Here is a 23,910-nt window from a genome sequence, read left to right on the forward strand (position 1 = left end):
TGGCTGCGGGAGCCGGCAGCCCTACGCTCCGTGCACTGGTGCCGAGTGAAAACCTCCCCACAATTAGCTGTGTAAACTAAGGTAAAAAGCCTAATCAAATTTCATGTTTTGGAATACAGGCTGCTTCCATCTGGAGGCTTCTTAAGCCCTCCTCCCAAAATCCCTTCATAAAGGAACCTCTGCATATCATCTCCGGACCCTGAGAGAGGTTTGTTCATATGTGCAAGTGAAGTAGGGCAGGGGGAATGATGTGTATCAGCTATGGAGAAAGTCATGAGCCTTTCTGGAAATTGTTCCCCCCTTTCCCATCTCTTAGTATCATGTCTGTGATGTTGCCGGGTCCCTCTGGAAGGAAGTGGAGGTATCCCCAGCCCCAAGTGCACACTCCTGGTCTAGGGGTTTATGGAGGAGAGGATGCAGAAGAAAATGCAGGCTAGATCACATTTGCAGCCAAGGTGGAATATCATCCCACCAGTTGTACCTGGCCCCTCACTGGGGCTGTGTGCTTCGTTAACTACCTCTGCCCTGTCCTATGAAATACGGAAAGTTTTGAACTATTAGAAAGTGCATTTGGATAATGGTAAATTAAACCCTTGCCTGCTGTGAGGAGGCAGGGCTAGAAATGTGAATGTGGAAATAGATCCTGGCTTAAAATTAGTTCAAGGACAGAGGGTAGATGCTGGGCTTCTCAGGGTCTGATTCAGCTGAAACTGGTTCCAATTAAAACGAGATCTAGGAGAATTAGAAGAAAAGTAGTTATTTCTCTGTATTTCTGTCAGTATTGCAGCTTGAAACACTGGGAATGGTTTGCATCTCTTCTACAAGCAATTAATCTGACCTGGTGATTTCTCTTAAGAATTACAGTTTTTCTTCTCTCTGGGAATTCTGCTTTCTCCATTTTTCTTTTTATTAATTTGAGCTTGTATAAATTTCAGAAAGCCTTTCCCTAGAGCCTGAGATGAGCAGGCTGGCCTTAGTTTCTTTCCACATATTTCCCAAGGTTGAGTGTGTTCAGAAGTGGAGAAATGCCATAAATTAGAAATAGTTAATGCTTTTAATAAGGCTGTAAGCACGGAGCAGACTGCTGCCATTTCTGTGAAGGTAGGCAAGTCTTATTGTCTGGCTAAGGAAGTGTTCCTTGCTCCTGCACGCTCATGCCACTGTTTGCTAAACTTCAAATAACTTTTAATGCAAAGTTGAAATTTCATATGCATGTGTATTTTTTTCTGGTTTTTTTTGCTTTACACTTAAGATCAGTTCAGGATTCTTTGGTACAAGGAAATGTGAAATTTGGTGAGACTCTTTTAGGAAAATAAAGCTCCAGTCGTACCTGGTGGCCGTGAGGGGATCGCGATGCACATAGTATCATCACCAAGTTATCTCCTTTCTTGCTTGAATAAGGGGCAGGGAAACCTTGGATGCATTCTTGATGGGTTTTGTTTGCCGAATAATATCAGTGGTTGATATTACTGACTTTTCAACTTGTCTCACTTGTATTCCAGCTTCACCTGAGTCCTATCTGCTCTTGTTATTAGACAGAGGCTTATTCTGCTTATTTTTTTTTAAAAAAGCATAAATCCTCAGACTAATAAGATGGCTGCATTAGTTCCCAAAATACTTCCTTGATTTTAGGCACAACAAGCCCTGGGTTAGCAGTGGAGGAGATGCCAGGGATGCTCATTGGGCTGATAGAACAGAGTTTGATCACAGCACTTGAAGGGCATTGTTATCTTGTGTGTTTGGAGAGCACTGAGGCAGTACTGCATTCAGGAAAAGCTTTCACAGTCTTTGTCTTCTTAAGAAATACCATGGTCTGCTAGAAAAATGGGTCTAGGGATGAAAAAAAAAACCCCAACAAATCTCTGAGCTGGAAAGCTAATTAATTCCTGTCTGCTTTTCAAACACAATGAGTTTCTGAAAAAGTGAAGAAGTTTGAAGGAAATTCTGATTGTAATACTTGCAACATATCTTCAGTACATGAAAATGTTGTGTGTTTCAGCAGATCCCAGGAGCAATCACAGGATTAATGCAGTAGCTGAACAACTGGGAAAACTGTGTTGGCAAAGTTTGAAAACATCCTTTTTCCCTACGAAGGAGCATGGGTTAGTACTTTTGCTCATCTCACCCTTTTCATTTCACCAGTGCCATGACACCTGGGAAGGGTATGGGGATTTTGCTTTTACCACAGGATATCCCCGATTGGGGATGCAGAATGTCTGTCCCCCATGGAGTTATCAGATCTCCCAATGATTTGGGTTTACATCCTGGAATCTAAGCTCATCTCCTATGCTGGCCTCTTCTAGCTGAATAAATTTCATGCACCTGTTACTACTTGGACAATAAAAATAATCTTTAGTGCCGTAATACATTTGTCAGCTTTCCTTTATCACAGCAAAGTACTGTAATATCTGCAAAATGCTTTAGAAACATAAGCAGTTTTCCAGCAATAGATATTGAAAAGGGGGGAAAAGTAAGTCTCTGAGGCTTGAGTCTTGCAAACCAAACCATTCAGACAGGTTTTCTTGGCATAATTCCTTTTGAAAATGGGTATCCTGCCACCCACTGGAGCCAAAAGTCATGAAATAGGTTAAGACTGTGAAATTGCTCCTTCCCAATCACTCTTTTACAGCCCTGTGCAGAGCAGAAGGGATGTTTCAGAGCAGTATTTGGCTAAACACTGGGGCACTGGCAGTCTAGAGCCCAAGCTGGTACAGAGGACCTTAACTGCATTGCTCTCAACAAAGCGTAGTGTAGGCTGACACTCTAGCCCTACATTTAAATCATCAGATGTGAAAACAGAGTAAACCAGCCCAAGCCTTCAGCATCCTACCAGTTTTGCCGTGGAGCTGCTGTCTCTCTCCTTCCTCCCTTCTGGGCACTCAGATCTTGATGGGGAGCAGGACCGTGCCTAGTTCAGGTGATCCTTGTGTACCAGGCAGGCAACATTCCACTTTTGCTACTGAGATGCTGTTAGGTGGTGAACATATACAACAAAGCCCAGTTTGCATCTTTTTTTTCAACAAAAGGGTACTGGTGGAACATTTTCTCCTCCTGAGTAACGGTAAACTTGGACACAAAATGCTGGGCAATATCTGAGAAGCACAAGCCCCTGTGGGATAGAGCAGGTCTTTCCAGGGCTCTGGAGGACCATGGTACATGGTTGCACCCTCTCAATCATCCTGATTAAGTCCCTTTCTGGAATGAAGAATATTGACTTTGTAACTGTCTTAATTGCAGCTAGTCAATAGCCTGGGTGGTGTGTCCCAAAACAGATTTGGTCCCTGTAACGGGAGCTTGTGGCAGAGCAAACCCAGCACCACTGAGCCTGGCCTTTGTTACAAAGGAGCTGGGTACAAGAGCTGGAGGACTGGCTGTATCTCTTTCCCCCTTCACAATGGCCCATTAAAATTGAAGGATAAAAGTGAGAGGAATTCAAGACAACTTGCTATTTAAGGTTTAGTTCATTTTTAACCTCAAGCATTATCTGGAACTTGTGCAAACCACTGGCAAGGCAATTAAAGTGACTTTTTAATGTGTTTTTTTGGGGTTTTTTGGGTGGAAAAAGGAAGGCACTACAGAGGAATTTGGACAGGCTGGATCAATGGGCTGAGGCCAACTGTATGGTGATCAACAAGGCTCAGTGTCAGGTCCTGCACTTGCGACACAACGGACCCTGTGCAGTGCTACAGGATTGAGGAAGAGTGACTGGAAAGCTGCCTGGTAGAGAAGGTCCTGGGGGTGCTGGTTGACAGCACACTGAACATGAGCCAGCAGTGTGCCCAGATGGCCAAGTCCAACAATGTCCTGGCTTGTATCAGAAATGGTGTGGCCAGCAGGACCAGGGAAGTGATTGTGCCCCTGTACTCGGCACTGGTGATGCCGCACCTTGAATACTATGTTCAGTTTTGGGCCTTCACTTCAAGAAAGACATTGAGGTGCTGGAGCCTGTGCAAAGGAGGGCAATAAAGCTGGTGAAGGGGCTGGAACACAAGTCTTATGAGGAGCGGCTGAGGGAACTGAGATTGCTTAGTCTGGAGAAGAGGAGGCTGAGGGGAGACCTTATCACTGTCTACAATTACCTGAAAGGAGGTTGTAGTGAGGTGAGTGTTGGTTTCTTCTCCCAGGTAACAAGTGATAGGACTAGAGGAAATGGCCTCAATTTGTGTCAGGGGAGGCTCAGATTGTATATTGGGAAATATTTTTTCACTGAAAGGGTCGTCAAGCACTGGAACAGGCTGCCCAGGGAAGTGACTGAGTCAATATCCCTGGAGATGTTTAAAAGCCACGTAGATGCAGTGCTTGGGGACATGGTTTAGAGATGAACTTGGCAATGTTAGGTTTATGGTTGAACTTGATGATCTTAAAGGTCTTTTCCAACCGAAACGATTTTATGATTCTAGGAGAGAGTGATCAGAGATCTCCATCTACAAACAATCCTTGGAAGCCTTCGCCAAACTGATGCTTCCCTGAGGCACCAGGGCTGTTGGACCAAGGGGCACAGACAAACTGTGTACATAGGGAATATGACCTGTAAGCCATCAGAAACAGCTCAGGCTGTTCAAACCTCAAGGGGAATTAATCATACATCCAGGAGACTGTCCAGATGTCTTATTTCACCATAAGCTCTATGATATTTGGCCACTGTTGAAGAGTTAGTCCTTGACCCAAGTGTATGTCTCCTGGAAGATGTTCCCTCTTCAAGGGCAGAATGAATCACCATTTCAAGCCCAAACTGCTTCACTGTTCCTATGGACATAAGCCCTCGCTTATGGTCAGGTTTCCATGGTGCACACCTTTGCCCTGCATTATCTGCCAGCACAATTGAAAGGGTATCCCCTCCAGCTTCACCCAGACATCACATCCCATCTGCCTGGGGAGCAAGGCAGGTCTGACTCACAGAGCGATGACACCAAACGCAGAGTTAGGTGCAGGTATGCAGCTGTGCACAGGGTGCAAGGGGGATCTTTCCTCCAAGCTTGCACATTGTGTGTCAAAGCCAGTACATCTTTATTGTGCCATGTTATACATATGCATTAGGGTAACATACGTAGTCATGTCTTTTCCAAGAAGTGGGTAGGGTTAGTAAGATTAGTCAATGGAACTCATTATCATAGTAAGATTAATTCTGGGAACTCATTATCATAGGTCTCTTCCTCTTAGCGCTTGTGCGTTTTCTCATGGTAATGGTCGATGGAGTCTTTGGGGATGAAGGCAGGCAGCCTTGCGTTGAACTTTTCACCTTCCCTCCTTGCACATGCTCTTAGAGAGCCTAGGCCATCTTTGGGCCTTATCTGGCCCAACTGGTGGTCTTTCTCATGACCGTTATACCAGTCCTTGTTATCTGGCTTCAACCAGATACAGTCACCATACCGTTAAAAAAAACCTCTATGTAAGAATTCTATATTTTAGTTAATTCAAACTTATAACTTTTAACAAATGATTTCTTCTTTCAGGTCCTTCCCAACACTGGGGACTCAGCATCCTAAACTTCAGCCCTCTCCTTGGTCTGATTCCCTAAAGAGCAGGACCACAAGGTCCCACACCTGCAAAGAGATGCTAGAGACAAGGAATCCAACACTAACAACTTCAGACAACAAAACCCCCCTCTTCGGTTCTGAGGAAAAAAAGTCGCTCCTGTTTTAATGCAGGACCTGGCACTTGGCCTTGTTGAACCCCATACAGTTGGCCTCAGACCATTGATACAGCCTGTCCAGGTCCTACTGCAGAGCATTCCTGCCTTCAGGCAGATCAGCATTACCACTCAATTCGGTATCATCTGCAAACTTACTGAGAGCACACTCCACCCTCTTTTTCAAATCATTGCTCAAGATTGTTTTGTGGAATCAAACCCTATAAGCCAAAATGAGTTATAAAGCAGGTATCTTTATTTCCAGTGCTGGGGTGCAAGGGGGTTCTCCTCCTAGCTTGCACACCATATAACTTAACAAGCAGTTACTTATAGTGTAAAGACATGCATAGGTATAAGCACCTACTACATATTCATAACCTTTCCCCGCTTCGTATTATAATTAGTTCTGGAAAGTTCGCTCCAGTCTTGCTCCTGCGTAGTGCCTCCTGATGGTCATGGGCTGGGGTCTTAGGGATGAAGTAGGAAGTCTTCCTCAGGATGAATATATTTTTTTTTTAACTCAGCACAGACTCAGTCTCCTCTGGCTGTTTTCAATCTCCTGAACCAAATGCAGCCAGCTTTCTGCATTCCAGTGCCCACTTATCAGTAAATTTCTGCTAGCTGGCTCCTTTGTTATCAACTTCCAAGGTCTTCAAGGCGAACAACACCAAGCTCTAATGAACACTCCCAACCCCCCTTGCCTGCTTTCGCTCATCAGGAGAGGCTTCTAAGTCATCCATTCTAGGAATTGCTTTATTTAGGTAACAGAAATAATTCTGCTTGTTTTAAATCAGTGTGGTGTCAGTAATTAAAAGTCCATGCAACATGAAAACCGTGGCTGGCAGGACAAGGGCTGAAGGGGGGAGCAGAATGGAAGCGACAGGCTGACCACTTGAAGCTGCTGAAGAGGGCTGCTGCTTTGCTGAGCCACGAGGCAGAGAGGAGCTAGATGGAGGTCTGGTGGCCACTCCACATCAGTGGCCACATCAAAGCCCACGTGTGCAGCAAGGATGAGTCACGGAGAATGAGCTAGCCATTATGTCTCTGCCACTCATTTGCCTATCAGGATGACCAAACTGGCCCCGGTCACCCCCTCCCACATATCAACACAGGTATGCAGAATTACACCATAGTCACATGATGAGCAAAAGCAGACAGGTGGGTTGGGAGTGTTTGTTAGAGCTTGGCGCTGTTCACCTTGAAGACCTTGGAAGTTGATAACGAAGGAGCCAGCTAGCAGAAGTTTACCGATAAGTATGCATTGGAATGCAGAAAGCTGGAAAACAATCAGAAGAAACTGTGCTTGTGCACAGTTCAAGGGGAAAAACTTTTTTTCATCCAGAAGAAGACTTCTTACTGCATCCCTAAGACCCCGGCCCATGACCACCAGGAGGCACTACGTAGGCACAAGACTGGAGCAAACCTTCCAGAACTAATTATAATACGAAACGGGGAAAGGTTATGAATATGTAGTAGGTGCTTATAACTATGCATGTCTTTACACTATAAGTAGCTGCTTGTTAAGTTATACAGTGTGCAAGCTAGGAGGAGAACCCCCTTGCACCCCAGCACTGGAAATAAAGATACCTGCTTTATAGTTCATTTTGGGTTATAGGGTTTGATTTCACAAAACACCCAGAACAAAGAATCAGAGGTGATCATGAAAACAGAAGTATTAATAGAAACCAACATATGTTGTACTTGGATGACTTATGGATGTGGAAACTGTGAGTTTTGTGTGTTGGAAATGGCTTGATGTATGACCCTGGAGTTTTTCGGATCCCTACACATTGGTGGAGGTTGCACCGGCAGGGGGTCCAAAGCAACCCACTGTGTCCATTACCAGCAGCGCCAATGAACAAAGGTAAAGAAGATAAGGAGGTGGGGCAACTGATACCCTAGATGTTATCACTCCAGAAGGGACTATAAGGGGATGAGAGGAACTGGTCATAATTGGAGCTCCCTCTCATCTGGTCTGAGACCCCCCCACCAATGTCAACATAACATCATGGATCTGATGCCATGAAAAAGGCCAAACTCAATAATCAATGCCAATTTGATTATTAAGCAGATATTGCTTTAATACATAATATGACGCCGGACACACAGGGAATCATTTCACCTAATGTGTGTCCATTGAGGCTGGTTACAGGACTTTTATACTGGTTAAACATACATAGTCATATGGATTCTGAGAAATACTGGTTACATGTTTGGGAAATATTAGTTAAACATGCATAGAACTCATTATCATATCTTATCACCCACTCTGTGATGTACATCACAGTTCCTTTGTGTTTTCAGAATTCTCTGATGCATCTTATCTTATCTTATCTTATCTTATCTTATCTTATCTTATCTTAATCTCCTTCCTCACTGTGTCCTCTTGGTGAGCTCAGGTCTGTCCTTTGTTCCTGCTGGGGGACTGTCCTTGTTTAGACAAGCTAAACTCTTCTTACAATCACATTCTTTCTTACTGCAAGCTAGCCAACATTTGATTCTTATTATTCGTAATGATTTATTCATTCCTTCGGATCCAATCCCTCCAGAGCGTCTGCAAAAACTTCACCTGCAGCAACCTCATGGAAACAGCTAAAAAGACTTTATCACTGAACTCCAGACAGATTGCATAGTCCCTCTGAAACAGGGAATAAAAGGATTATCCAACAGAGGCATTCAGTAACAAAAATTGAAGGCATTCTTCAAAACAAGAACATGTTATCAGGAGCACCTGGTACTCAGGCAGGAGCTGTGCAACAGTGCTTCAGTGAGACAAGGAGACTATCCAGCGCGAACCGGTTCTGTGGTTTGATACACAGCCCACTCAGCTAAGGTGAAGAGTTATAGTAACACCCTTTCAGTGTACTAATTATAATAGCCTAGCCCACGTTAATGAATATGTATGCCTTTACAGTATAAGTAGCTGCTTGTTAGACAAATATGGTGTCCAAGCTAGGAGGAGAATCCACCTTGCACCCCAGCGCTGGCGATAAAACATACCTGCTTTATAACTCTTCTGAGTTGTGAAGTGTGTTTCTGCGCGTCACCTCACAAACCCTTATAGGATACTAATATTGGTCTAGACTTGAGTTTATATTCTTGACTTAGAATTGTAACATTATAGGTAATAAACTAAATGTTTGAATGCAGTTCTGGGTCATACTCTCTCTCCCTTGGTGTGTGACACAGGTGCAGCAAAATATGTTGGCTACAATGTATATCTGTCCATCATGGACAGCTTGACACAGGTGTATGCCTTCATAAAGATGGAGCTGGGCTTTTCCAGCTTAATCCCATGTCAAACAAATGCATTTAGACTGGTGGGAGAGAGTGCATTAATTGCAGGGTGTGTGTACTGAACCATGTTTGTTCAAGGCACTGTCACGGTTGCTATCTGGCTGCAGAGCGCTGAGCCCAGAGTAATTTCACATACTGGGTTCCACTGGGAAATGAGACATTTCCCCATGTTTCATCCATGTTCAGCTGTTGGCAGCCCCCTGCAGTGCCTGATTTACCAAAACCAACTGTTTGGCTGCGGGCAGCTGGATTGCTTTCCTGCACCACTGTGAGTGTCAGCAAGTTCTTAATTGTTTTTTGTTCTTTCTGTGAACTAATGAGCATTGTCTGATTTTGTTTGCCCTACCTGTTAAGGAAGAAAAGTTCTATTTTCCTGTGAGAGGTTTGGGCAGCAGAGGTGGCTTCTGCTCATTTCACTTACAGCACAATGGTATGCATGGGAAAATTGCATGTGTGAGTTACTACCATTCAAGCTGGGACTCTGGGGTCATTTTTATGCTGCTTCCCTTTGGTTTTGCCTTCTCCCTCTGGCTTTTCCCACAGGCTTATGGAGATTTCACCTTCCTTCTGCAGCAGTGCTACTTGATGACTTCTGGCCTTTTGCTGGTGGCAGCTCTGCTCATCTCAACAGGTTTCTGTTTGTATCCTGGTATTAAAGGCATCTAATAAGTACTATTTTGAGGAAAACAGGTAGATGGTCCACTCCTGAGCAGGCTGTATGGCTGTTGTTTGGTACAGTTGGGCATGATAGATCCCAAAGGAAAAAATGCTTAATGAGAAACAGGTTACTTCATATCACCTAGGGTACCTGATGTGCTGTGCATTGGTAGCTCTAGCAAAGCTGGGAGGATAAAACACATGTTCAGAAACCCAGACTGCACCCATCAATTTGACTGTAGTAATCTCCAACTCTGCTATAAGCAGCTCTGGCATCCCCATGGTCATCAAACCCTTGACTGCTGCCTTGGGGTTTAAGCAACATGTGTTCCCTTTCCATGGCCATGCAGCCAGGTGGTAACGCAGGGGTAACCTTGCCACATAGGGTGCTCTTTACTGCTGTCCTTGCAGAGCCTCAGAATTTATTTTATCTTCCTTTTTCCCTTCACTCCTTGTTTCTCATCCTTTTCTTCCCTCCTGTGACTATGGACCAAGACATGCCTCTGGCTGTGCATAACCCCACTTCCTAATAGCAAGAGCTATGTTCAGTCCTCACATTCAAAAACCAGTGTTAGATAATTGCTGGATAGAAAATAGGCTGTAATTATTTTTGCTTCCAACTAAAGGAGCAAGCAGTGTTTGTCAAACTGCTTGGTAACTGCTGGCAGATGCTCTTTGGAGGGTATTCCTGCCCTGCCTATAACCCTCCTTGTTGTCATATGGTCCATACATCTTTATTTTAAGCATTAATTGGTTCCCTTTTCAAATAGCTGCTCCGTGCTGGCCTTGATGAGCAAAAGCAGACAATGGGGGTTGGGAGTGTTCATTAGAGCTTGGCGTTGTTCGCCTTGAAGACCTTAGAAGTTGATAACAAAGGAGCCAGCTAGCAGAAGTTTACTGATAAGTAGGGCACTGTAGGATGCCGAATGGTTAATAGGACTATCCATAAAAAGGCATCCCAAATTACTATCTGAAATACACCTACAGATAAGAATACAAAGACCTGTATTTCCAATGAATTAGACTGTTGGCATAATTTTACATTAGTACAGACGGTTAAGGTGGTTTGTCTCCGGGCCTATGATACCATTGGGCTCTCATTCAAATTTAAAATAAATATTATAGCTAAGCCTGTTACAACCCAGAATTTATGAGATTGTTCCGTATATAATCAGGAACATATATTGACATATATAATCAGGCCAACAGCAAATGCTCTTCAACCCAGAATGGTCTCTTAAATGTGTTAAACTGCTAATGCAAACTGATATTTCTGAAATTCAGCCAGCATGCTCTCATTTCCTAAAAACATCCTCCGAGGGCTGGACAATCTGGCTGTGAAAGCAAGTGCCCTTCAGGGGCAGAACACAAAGGGTCCTGACCAGAGTGTTACAGACAGGATTGAAGGTCCTAAATGGAATTGACTATCAGAAATGTTACCAAAGTGGAAAAGGTGGAAGAACAAGACCATGAACTAATAGAAAATGCACTCAGTGTGATCCAAGATAATGTTTCTTTGGCCCTCAGTTGTATACAGGTACAATTATGGATGCAATCAGTGGCCGCCTTAGTTATAAGAGAAGGTGGTGAGGGTACTTTCCCACTGAAATCCGGAAAGTGGTTTGGGACAGTGCCACTGGCTTATAGGGGAAGCTTCAATCCTGATAGACTCTGGTAAATTTCACCTATGACCCCATCACTAATACAGCCACAGCCTTTGTGTTTACCATACGTAACGCTTTAAAATGTGTAATCCACTCGATCATTGCATTTGGACTAAGCCATGATAAAACTGCTCTATCCTTCTGAACATAGAACATAGGCGCAAATAGTGAACGGGAAATGGCAAACTGCAAATTTAGAATCTTGCATTACACGAGAACAACAAGGATTCATTTGTGAAATAATGCAATTGATGCTCAAGACACCTGCCTCGACACTGAGCAAAGCATCTGTCACTTTGAGATCCATCTAGATGCTAATCAGAGGGCTGTACTTGTATATATGGGCCAGGGCTGTGTGTATTTGAGAACTGCTTGTACCTCTATAGTAATAGATGGGATAATTATGGATAGTAAGAATCCTTCTAATTTCAATTTCTGTATTTGTAACCTTGTTAAGATTGTTGGATGTGACTTTTCTTATTTAGCACCAGTTGTAGCCCATCAGCTGATAAAATCCACTTATACAATATTTCACAAATTATCACCTATACCTATTGGAATGAATCTTACATTGGTAAAATAATTAATGAAACATCAGGACTTGATTATAATTCTGAATGAGGTCCAGGAAAGCAGGAAAAGACCCTGATAACAGTCCATCACGACACAGAGGAAAGAAAGGGGGTCCAAAAAAAAAAAAGGGTAAAAGAAAATGTGAACCATCATTGGAGGCACGTGTTGTTTGGATGGTCCCCTACTGCGACTGGCATTCCAAATAAGTTGTGTCACCCCATTATTGCCCTTCTGATGCTAGTTTTAGTTAGCTTTGTTTTCTCTGCTATGTTATTTATTTGGAATTGGAGAATGCTACAACGACTAACAATTGACCTCTATGTCTAGTGCCCATGAGAATGCGTTAAAAAGGTAATTTTCCAACAAAATATCATCCAATTCTCCTTTGAGAGATAAATTACACAGTTGGCAAATGAATTTGCCCATGTTAAAAGGAAAGGGGGGAATTGATGAGTGAAAGCAGACAAGGGGGGTTGGGAGTGTTCATTAGAGCTTGGTGTTGTTCACCTTGAAGACCTTGGAAGTTGATAACAAAGGAGCCAGCTAGCAGAAGTTTACTGAGAAGTGGGCATTGGAATGCAGAGAGCTGGCTGCATTTGGTTCAGGAGATTGAAAACAGCCAGAGGAGACTGAGTCTGTGCTGAGTTCAAAAAGAAAAATATTCATCCTGAGGAAAACTTCCTACTTCATCCCTAAGACCCTGGCCCATACCCATCAGGAGGCACTATGCAGGTGCAAGACTGGAGCGAATTTTCCAGAACTCATTATAATATGAAGCGGGGAAAGGGTGTGAATATGTAGTAGGCACTTATAACTATGCATGTCTTTACGCTATATGTAGCTGCTTGTTATTATACAGTGTGCAAGCTAGGAGGAGAACCCCCTTGCACCCCAGCGCTGGAAATAAACATACCTGCTTTATAACTCATTTGGGGTTATAGGGTTTGATTCCACAAAACAGCCTGAAGCATTATGGCTCTCTTCCACCTTTGATGACCGATGGTTGGAAACCAAAGCAAAGCTCAACATTTGATATTTTCTCCATCATTTTTCTGTGTAACTTCTGCCAGAGAGCAGGAGGGTACCACCAGTGATGCCCTATGCTTGGGGAGTGCAGAATGAAGAACCAGTTTGTAAACCTGCTGCCAATTTAATGAAGCAGCTCTGGTGATTAAGGGTTATAAATGAGGTATTAATCTGGCATGGAGAACTAAACAGGAGCAGATCCATTGTAGTTTTATTTTTTTCCTTCCCTCTGCAGCACTGGGACCAGTGTCTAATCTAGGACATCCCCGTGCAAGGTCATAGCCCTTTTTGTGCAGCTGGCTGGCCCCTGCAGGTCTCTTTTGTCAGGAAAATCCCAAAAATATTGGGATCCTCTATGCCTCTGGCTAAATCTTCATACTTTTCCCCAGCAGATACTATTTGCTTGTTATGCCATTGCCAGCAGTGGGGTGGGGGAGTCTGCTGTCATGCCAGAAGGTTCCTCTGCTGCTTTTCATTTCTTTGAAAGCAAATGCATCTTGATAAAAGATTACTCCATTGCTCAGGGGAGTATGTGTTAGCATAGAGAGGCTTTCAAATATGGGGTTATGCTCCTGAGACGCTGCAACTCACTGCTGTTGCTCACCTTGCTTGTGTTGGGTCCACATTCATTTGTTCCAACTCCTTAATACCAAGGGTATCATAAATTCTTTTCATATTAATAGGAAGCGAAAAAAAACAATTTAAATTTTATCATTCATATATCTTTATTTAGATATATATATTTATTTATTCAGCTGTACTTTCAAAGAGGACCATAGGACCCTATGTTTATTTTCTAGCATGTTTTTGCATGGAGAAGTTCTTGGAACTGTGAAACCATGATTTCCCAGAGAAGAGCAAAGCTCAAAGGCTGCAAGCTGGCTCATGCCTCTGAATGGAGTAGCTGCTAAACTTGGACAGATGGGGGAAGTGGTTTTGTGGCATCTGGGTGCCAAGGACATCCTTACAAAGGCCACGGTGAGAGATGAAGTCAGCTCCTATTTTCTCACATGCTCATCCCACCTCTGAGTTCATCACCAGTAAAGCTGCTGGAGATGCAGGAGGACAGCTACCCATGCCAAGTGGCTCTTGGCAGAACTGGGCACCCAAGCTGTGGTCGCAAGCACTGCTGGTGGATGGAAAATCCCTGCAGCTAATGACATGGCTTGTCCATCTTAATGAGGATGCTCTTCTTCCCCTGGCACACTGAAGGAGAAATGAGTCCTGTCATTAGCCGTCTGTGCACCCCGAGCAATGCAGGAGCATCTCTCTTTATAAATGCACTAAAATGGTGTGGTTTGCTGCATGAAGGAAGGGCTTGGCAGCTCCCCATGACCACAGGCATGGAGCCAGCAGCATCCTCAGGCTACTGCTGAGGTTTGCTGTGGGACTCCAAATTCAGGGGATGTCCCACCCTCGCAGCCAGTTTTTAAGGCTATTTGCAAAACTGACCAGGGTGGCACTGCCTCATTTGCCCAAGCAGCTTTGGTTGTTATAAGCTGAAAAACTCCATGGTCCTCTCTGCTCTCAGCTGCTTGACCAGGAGGGTTCAACACGTGCTTTTCTTGCAATGTGATTTAAATGGACAGTTGGAGACAGTGTGTGCTGTTGAACCTCTTTGCCTTCTGCAAATTGCTCTGTAATGTTTTCAGACAGATTTAAATAAAAATACAATAAAAGGGAAGAGTTCCAGTTTTCTGTGTATTACAAATTGAAAATGAAAAAATAACCATCTGAAAAACACTGATAATGATGCATGCTTTTGGAGAGTTTAATTAATGAGTGTCTTAAAGGTCACAGTTTTACTCATGGTTAACCTTCGGCAAGCCATTAAATAGATAGTGCTAGTATCAAATGAATCCATCTCTTTTCTTCCAGGAGCAGGACTGAGATCTGCTGAGGGATAACAGGGACTTGCGAGACTCATAAACAGAGCTTTAAACTAGATTGGAAGAGGGAATGGGATAATATCAGGCTTGCCCACAACAAGATGTGGGAAGACAAGCTGAGGCAAGAGGGATGGGGTGCTAGTGAGAGCCCTCAGCTTGTTTCTCAGAAATGTATTGAGCACTGTGCAGATCACTTGAAGCAAGGGAATGCTGCGGTAGCACAAGCCAACATGGAAACAATGGGGAAATAACTCAGAGGAACAAAGAAGTGCTCCTCTAAGAATTCTACATAGCCGACAACCCAGCTGAAGTGCCTCTACATCAATGCACACAGCCTGGGCAACAAACAAGAGGAGCTGGAAGTCACTGTGCTGCTGGAAAGCTATGACCTGGTTGCTATTACTGAAACTTGGTAGGATGAATCCCATGACTGGAGTGTGGCTGTTGATGGCTACAGTCTGTTCAGAAGAGACAGATGAGTAAGGGAGGGGCAGAGGAGTTGCCCTCTACATCAAGAAATGGATAGAGTGTGAAGAGCTGTCTCTGAAGAATAGTGATGAGCATGTTGAAAGCCTGTGGCTAAAAGTCAGAGACAACAAAGGGAACCTAGTGACTGGAGTCTATTACAGACTGCCTGATCAAGAGGAGGCGGTTGATGAAGCCTTCTTACTCCAACTTCAGGAGACACTGCACTTGCAAGCTCTTATCCTGCTGGGGGTCTTCAACCACCCAGATATCTGCTGGAAGAGTACCGTGGCAAGCTGTAGGCAATCCAGGACACTCCTGGAGTGCATTGAAGACAACTTTTTAAGCCAGGTAATAGACACCCCTACCAGGGGAGATGCAATACTTGACCTGGTGATCACCAGTGTGAGCAGGCTAATTGGGGACATCAAGGTTGGAGGCTGCCTGGGATGTAGCAATCACACACTGGTGGAGTTCAAGGTCCTGAGGGATATGGGTCAAGCGAAGAGTAAAGTCAGGGCCCTGAATTTCAGGAAAGCAGACTTCCAGCTCTTCAAGGAGTTAGTCAGTAGGACCCCCTGGGAAACTGCCCTCAGAGACAAGGGAGCAGAGCAGAGCAGAGCTGGCAGATCTTTAAGGATGTTTTCTACAGAGTGCAAGAGCGCTCAGTGCCCAGGTGCAAGAAAGGGAAGAGACAGTCATGACCTGTGGCTCAAACTAAAGGGCAAGAAGAAAATGCACAGGCAGTGGAAGCAGGGTCAGAGATCCTGGGAAGAGTATAGGGACGCTGCCTGGTTTTGTAGGGATGGGGTCAGGAAGGCCAGGGCACGGCTGCAGCTGAACTTGGCAAGGGAAGCAGAGAATAACAAGAAGGGCTTCTACAGGTATGTCAACCAGAAAAGAAAGGACAAACAGAGTGCACCTGCCCTGATGAGTGAGACTGCTAAGCTGGTGACAACAGACAAGGAGAAGGCTGAGGGACTCAACAACTGTTTTGCCTCAGTCTTCACTGGCAAACTCTCTTCCCACAACTCTCAAGGGGATGGGCTGGAAGACATGGAGTGGGAGAGCAAAGTCCCTCCCACTTTAAGAAAAGATCAGGTTTGTGACCACCTGAGGAACCTGGATGTACATAAGTCCATAGGACCTGATGAGACCAGCTGGTCAAACTGAAGAGCAAAAGGGAACTGCACAGGTAGTGCAAGCAGGGACAGGGAACCTGGGAGGAGTGTAGGGATGCTGCCTGATTGTGTAGGGATGAAGTCAGGAAGGCCAAAGTGCAGCTGGAGCTGAACTTGGCAAGGGAAGTGAAGACTAACAAGAAGGGCTTCTACAGGTATGTCAATCAGAAGAGGAAGGTTAAAGAGAATGCACTCCCACTGATGGATGAAAATGGTGACCTCGTACCAACAGATGAGGAGAAGGCTGAGGTACTCAACAACTTTTTTGCCTCAGTCTTCACTGACAATGGCTCTCCTCACCCCTCCTGGGTCAATGGACCACAAGAAGGGGACCATGGGGGTAAAGCCCCTCCCACTGTAGGGGAGGATCAGGTTCATGACCACCTGAGGAACCTGAACATATATAAGTCTAAGGGACCTGATGAGATGCATCCTGGAGTCCTGGGGGAATTGGCAGATGTGGTTGCCAAGCCACTCTCCATGATGTTTGAAAAGTCATGGCAGTCAGGAGAAGTCCCTGGTGACTGGAAGAAGGGCAACATTGTCCCCATTTGTGGCGACTGAAGGCACAGACTCTGTTAAGGTGCAGTAACAAAATCCCTTTATTATGCACAAACAAAGCTTTACATACCCTTATTTGCTATATACAGGACATCAGCTGCATTGTCCTGCATGTACGTGGCAGTGGAATCTTCCATGCCCACATCCTTTTTTAAAAAGTGTAGAAAAGATGACCCTGGGGACTACTGACCTGTCAGCCTCACCTCTGTGCCTGAGAAGATCGTGGAACAGATCCTGTTCGAAGCTATGCTAAAGCACATGGAAGACAGGGAGGTGATTAGAGGCAGCAAGCATGGCTTCACCATGGGCAAGTCCTCTATGACCAACCTAGTGGCTTTATATGATGAGGTGACCACATCAGTGGGCACGGGAAAACCAACAGATGTGATCTATCTGGACTTCTGTAAAGCCTTTGACACAGTCCCTCACAACATCCTTTTCTCTAAATTGGAGAGATATGGATTTGATGGGTGGACTGTTCGGTGGATAAGAAATTGCTTGGATGGTTGCACCCAGAGGTTAGTGATCAATGACTCAATGTCCAGATGGAGATCTGTGGTGAGTGGTGTCCCTCAGGGGTCTGTTCTGGGACTGGTGTTGTTTAATATCTTCATCAATGACATAGACGATGGGATCGAGTGCACCCTCCGCAAGTTTGCAGATGACACCAAGCTGAATGGTGCAGTTGCCACATCGGAGGGATGGGATGCCATCCAGGGGGACCTTGATAATATGGAGAAGTGGGCTTGTGAAAACCTCATGATGTTCAACAAGGCGAAGTGTAAGTTCATGCACCTGGGTTGGGGCAACCCTCAGTATTGATACAGGCTGGGGGATGAGGAGATTGAGAGTAGCCCCGTGGAGAAGGACCTGAGGGTCCTGGCATATGAGAAGCTCCACATGAGCCAGCAATGTGTGCTCACAGCCCAGAAGGCTAACCACCATATCCTGGGCTGCATCAAAAGAAGCATTGCCAGCAGGTTGATGGAGGTGATTCTGCTCTGCTCTGGTGAGACCCCACCTGGAATCCTATGTCAAACTCTGGAGCCCTCAGCACAGGAAAGACATGGACCTTTTGGGGCAGGTCCGGGGCAGGTCCAGAAAAATGATCAGAGTCCTGCAACACCTCCCTTATGAAGAGTGGCTGAGAGAGTTGGAGTTGTTCAGCTTGGAGAAGAGGAGACTCCGAGGACACCTTATTGCCGCCTTTCAGTAATTAAAGGGGGCTTATAAGAAAGATGGAGAAAAACTTTTTAGCAGGGCCTGTAGCAGTAGGACAAGGGGTAACGATTTTAAACTAAAAGAGGAGATGTTTAGACTAGATATTAGGAATGAATTTTTCATGCTGGGGGTGGTGAAACACTGGCACAGGTTGCCCAGATTGGTGGTGGATGCCCCATCCCTGGAAACATTCAAGGTCAAGTTGGATGGGGCTCTGAGCAACCTGATCAAGTTGAAGATGTCCCTGCTCACTGCAGGGGGGGTGGACTAGATGACCTTCATGGTGCCTTCCAACCCAAACCATTCTATGATTCTATGATCATCAGGTCTAACAGGAGAGGCCCCTTGAGAGATGATCCTGTGCATTCCCCTCTTTCCTTTCACTGATGCTCTCACCATCCAGCCACGCAGATTCCTTTCTCTTCCTTCTTACTACTCTTTTTATCTCCGGGAGCTGCTAATCCTGCTGTTTATCCCTCTAGAACATCTTCACATTAAACCCTTTCTACCCAGTCACTGAATGCTTTGCTGTGTGACTTGGTGCCCAAATGGAGAGCAAAGGAGCATTGGAGATGAAGATGTTAGCATAGAGACAAACACATAACCATTCCAGGAAGGTTATATGTGGTGCTTTATTTCGAGGCCCCGGGAACCAGGGGTATGCACACCCAAATCAGGTTCCAAGATGATCCTGGCGCGTCCGCAATTTAACCCTTAAGTGTTTCGCAATCTAATGTATATTCAACAGATTACATCATTTCTTCATGCATATGTATTTGAGGATTGTCTCATCATTTCTGTGGACACCAGCATTTCCTTATCTTCACTTGACTACCCTTGGTATGCTTCTGGCCTTCACAAATGTAGGCTGTGTTCAGATAAGGTTGTTAGTAAAAGCGTAGGCTCTGCTCGGATAAGGTTGTTAGTACATTCTTTCTAAGCACTCCCTAATACCATACTTGTGAAGGTTATACGTGGTTTTTGAGAAAACCGTCACTGTCTGCAGAGACAGACACAAAGTCTGCACATACTTAACTATAAAGAACAACAAAATTAAATGCTAAACACAATATATATCAAATGCTAAATACAATATACATAACCTATAATTTTAATCTTATTTTAATTGAGCCCTAATTCTTCAGCTAAATTAACGTTTTCCAACAAAGATACAGGGAAGTTCCAGCCTCCATTAGGTCCTTATGCAAAACACAGCCAAAGCTGAGCGTTTCCCTTTTCATTATCCACCTCCTTGTTGAATGCAAGCATCTCACCTTCACCATCAGAGCACTCTGCAATGACCCCTCCATCTGCAGCCTCATGGTCCTGCCCGCCCCACACCTCACTGCCTTCATGGTCCAGCCCCTGCCTGCATTTCATTCCAGTGATGGCTGGAAGTGCTCGGGCTCTCCATCCTGGCATGGCTGCTGCTCTTGTGTAAGTCTTGGCACCATGGGTAAGAGCTGAGCCCATACCTAACCCAGGTTTAGGTGGATCCTTACCCAAGCATCCCATTGCTGTGCTGGTGACTGCATGATCTCGGCTCCCAAAGCTGTGGTGATGTTTCTCCATAGGTCTTGATAGTCCACAGGACTGTAGCTACTTCCTCCAGGTGGTAGGACAGAAACTTATGTATTTCATAAAAATAAATGTCTAGCCCATGTTTTTAGCCACCGTGGAGGCAGAGCAGACATAGATGTTGGGGCTGGATAACCAGGAATGGGATGCTGTGCTGCCCAGTCAGGGAGCGCCCCCAGCCACTCTCACCAGGACCTCAGGACAAGTCAAAAAATCTTGATTTTCAAACCTCCCATCAGCCCTTCCTAGAATTTTCCCCCTGAGAAAGAGGAGGGATAATTCAAAGCAAAGAGGTGTCCAACTGTATGGCCCATGAGTCAGTGGACCACTAGTAACCTCATTCGACAGGGGAGGGGTTGAAAATGTGTCCAAAACATTCAATGAGTTTTCACAGGGAATTTTCTCTGATACATGAGAGATGCCTGGGGAAGAAAACGTTTGGCTTGTTGCAACATATAGATATTTCTAGTATTTTATTCATATATTTTGCATGGTGCACACACCCCTGAGAACTCAAATCCATCTTGCTGTCAGAGAGGAGAAATGTAGGAACTAAGTGTTAAATCTGTAAAGAGAGTGGCATTCCTTTGCTGAGAAAGGGAGGAAGTTGCTCCGGCCAGAAATTGCACTGGATTGCTACCCTCAAAGTTTATTTTCTTAGGATTTTTCGAGTAAATACCAGTGTCTCCATTGTTGGGAATAATTGCAGTAGCTGAAAAGCGGCAGTCTGTTCGGATAACACCTGGGGGCTTTTGTGCCTCTTCTGATTCAGCAGCATTAGCAAAAATATAACAGCATTAAATTAAACTTCTGAGCTAATCGATCTCCATTGCAAATTATCTTAAGAAAACCAAAACTAAAATGTTCTTTTAAAAGCAATCCCTTTAGGATTTAAAGCTTGATGACTTGCATGTTTGAAAATTGGAACAAAAACCCACATTAGGGAAGAGGAGTGTTATAAACCTCATGGTGTTTGTGATGGTGCACTGCTCTGGGGTTTAGGATGAGAGATGTATCCTATAACATCCTAGGAGATGTTATATAGCATAACAGCATCCACAGTTATATTGTAACTGGAAACAGTTTATGAAACTATATCAGTTAGGATGGAGATTTTAACTGAGTTTTTATGTGAACTGTATTCATGCTGTCATTGCATTTTGATACTCTCCAAATGCTTCCAGACCACAGTGCTCAGTCTTTGTCCCATGAGGTATCCCTTTGTCCCAGGAGGGCATTTCCTTTAAAATCAGGTCAAGCATCCCAACTGACCATCCTTGCTGTAAGCCAGGGCTGACCCATGGGCAGCTGTTCTTGTGTGGGCTCGCCAGGGAGCTCCTGCCCTTGAAAAATTCAATTTCAGCATCAGTGCTGGGAATTGGATGCATGGGAATTCAGCGCCATGTAGCTTGCTGTTACCAGTGGATTCGGTAGCTATGGAAGGACTACAGATATAGGCTTAACTAGAAATGGAATTGGCAAAAGATTGCAAACTGGAAATCTAAGCACTGTGCTTGTGGGTACTGAGCTGGGAAAGGCTTCCTTCACGCACTGGTGGGTTATAGATGGGACCCAGCAAAGTACTTAAATAATGTGCTTAGCTTCCAAAATGTCTCAGATGGTCAAACTGGTATAATCTGCAAATCTGTGCTATTAAAGCCATCTGTTCTTTTGTAGAAGATGCTTCAATACCATGCTGATAAACACCAAATAAGTTTTTGGGGACCAGCAAGTGCTTTGCCTGTTTGAGCACCAAAGCATCTGTTTCCACTGGTGTGTCTGATGAACGAAAGCAGACAGGGGGGTTGGGAATGTTCACTAGAACTTGACGCTGCTCGCCTTGAAGACCTTGGAAGTTGATAACGAAGGAGCCAGCTAGCAGAAGTTTACTGATAAGTGGGCATTGGAATGCAGAAAGCTGGAAAACAAGCAGAAGAGACTGTGCCCGTATGCACTTCAAGGCAAAAACTTTTTTCATCCTGAGGAAGACTTATTACTTCATCCCTAAGATCCCGGCCCACAACCACCAGGAGGCACTACGCAGGCGCAAGACTGGAGCGAATCTTCTAGAACTAATTATAATACAAAGCGGGGAAAGATTACAAATATAGAATCATAGAATCATAGAATCACTAGGTTGGAAGGGACCCACTGGGTCATCTGATGGTGGGGCCATGGTGGGCAACAAGGGCTAACCAGGAAGGAGCGGAGTTGCTCTCCTGCAAGGTGTTGCTGACATATCTCTGCTCTTTCAGGACTGCCTTTCTGAAGGCTTAGCAACTAAATTGTATCGCTCCCTTCGCTTCCTCCTCTCACCAAACAACTACACCAAAGCCATTGACATGAGGGCGGCCGGCTGCATCCTAGCCGAGATGCTGACAGGAAGGATGCTCTTCACTGGTAGGTTTCTGGCTCCCGATGATTAATTTTTTCCTTCCTCCCTTCTTTACCTGCAAGGTAAAGACAAAAAAAAGCACCAGCAAGGAGTGCCTAATTATCAGTGCAGCATTTGAAGCTCAACTCTAATGTTCTTAAGAAGCATATGTTTATTTAATAGAATTCCAAAAATGCTACTGTAGGGTGCAAAGCTGTGCTTCCCAAGCTGGGACGCAGAGCCATTCATTTAGGAATGAAGGAGATGCTCTCCTGCTATTGAAGAAGCTGCCTTCCCGCCCAAGGTCTGCAGTGATGCTACTCCTTGGTTGTCTCTACCATTGCCCATTAGTGTTTTGAATAACAAGATTTAACAGATTTTGTGAGCAGCTGTTCGCAGAGTTGTGTAAATAAACAATTAGACACATTAATAATGGGGAAGAACTTTCACTTCACAAATATTTCAGTGAACTGCAGAGGTCAAGCAGTCAGTGCTTGATTGCAGCTGCTCTGTTGCTCCCTCCATGCTCCTGCCTGCAGCTTCCATATTTCTTTTGTGAAAGCTGAAAATTATGCAGTTGGTATCATTTCAGAGTGTCACGCATTGACAGGAACGGATGCGACCAATGTCATGAGCAGGAAAATTTGAAAATATGCAAGAGACTTCAAAAGGAGAGTTTACCGATCTGTTTAACCCTTTAACGGACAGTGTCACAAGGGCGAAAATATATATAAAACACCCAGCCTGCCAGTCAGATGAGGTCTCACAAGAGAGGAATAGAGGGGCAGAGTCACCTCCCTCAACCTGCTGGCCACACTTCTTTTGATGCAGCCCAGGATACAGTTGGCCTTCTGGGCTGCAAGCGCATGTTGCTGGCTCATGTTAAGCTCCTCATCAATCAGTACCCCCAAGTCATTCTCCGCAGGGCTGCTCTCAATCACATCATCCCTCATCCTGTACTGAAACCTCGAACTGCCCCGACCCAGGTGCACAACCTTACACTTAGCCTTGTTGAACCTCATGAGGTTTTCACAGGCCCACTTCTCCAGCTTATCAAGGTCCCTCTGGATGGCATCCCATCCCTCTGGTGTGGCAACTGCACCACTCAGCTTGGTATAATCTGCAAACTTGCTGAGGGTGCACTCAATCTCGCTGTCAATATCATTGATAAAGATATTAAACAGCACTGGTCCCAGTACAGACCCCAGTATGGTCACCACTTTTCATGGATTGCAGCGATTAAAGGCATGGACTCCATTTGGGTACAGTAATGAAATCTCTTTATTATGCACAAGCAAAGCTTTATATACCCTTATCATCTCATTAGCAACTACCCCAGTGATTTATCACTTCTAAGGATCCTACAGTTGCAGCAATTAAGCATAAATCTACTGACTACAAATTATCTCTTATCTAGCAACCTAAACTCCCCAAAATTCCTCTCACATAGCTCAGCTCCATGCATTATCCTCCCACCTAATGATCCCACGATTTTCTACTAACGAGCACAAGGGCATCAGCCGTATTGTCCTGTAGTCGCTGACACCACGTATGCACAAGGACATCGGCCGTATTGTCTTGTGCACACGTGGTGGTAGAATCTTCTGTGCCCACAATTCCCCTTTCTTTGTTTACAACCATCACAGGTTTCAAAGAACAATCAATTACTCACTGCACTATTTGTAAAAAACACGTCAAACATGATTATGCATAGAAATATACTAATACAGAGTAAAGCTATTTTGACTAAAGCTTTTAGCTAGCCTGTTAATTCCCATCTATTTAGTAAGTTTTC

This window comes from Cuculus canorus, chromosome W (genome assembly GCF_017976375.1).
Source record: "Cuculus canorus isolate bCucCan1 chromosome W, bCucCan1.pri, whole genome shotgun sequence".
Taxonomy (NCBI): Eukaryota; Metazoa; Chordata; class Aves; order Cuculiformes; family Cuculidae; genus Cuculus; species Cuculus canorus.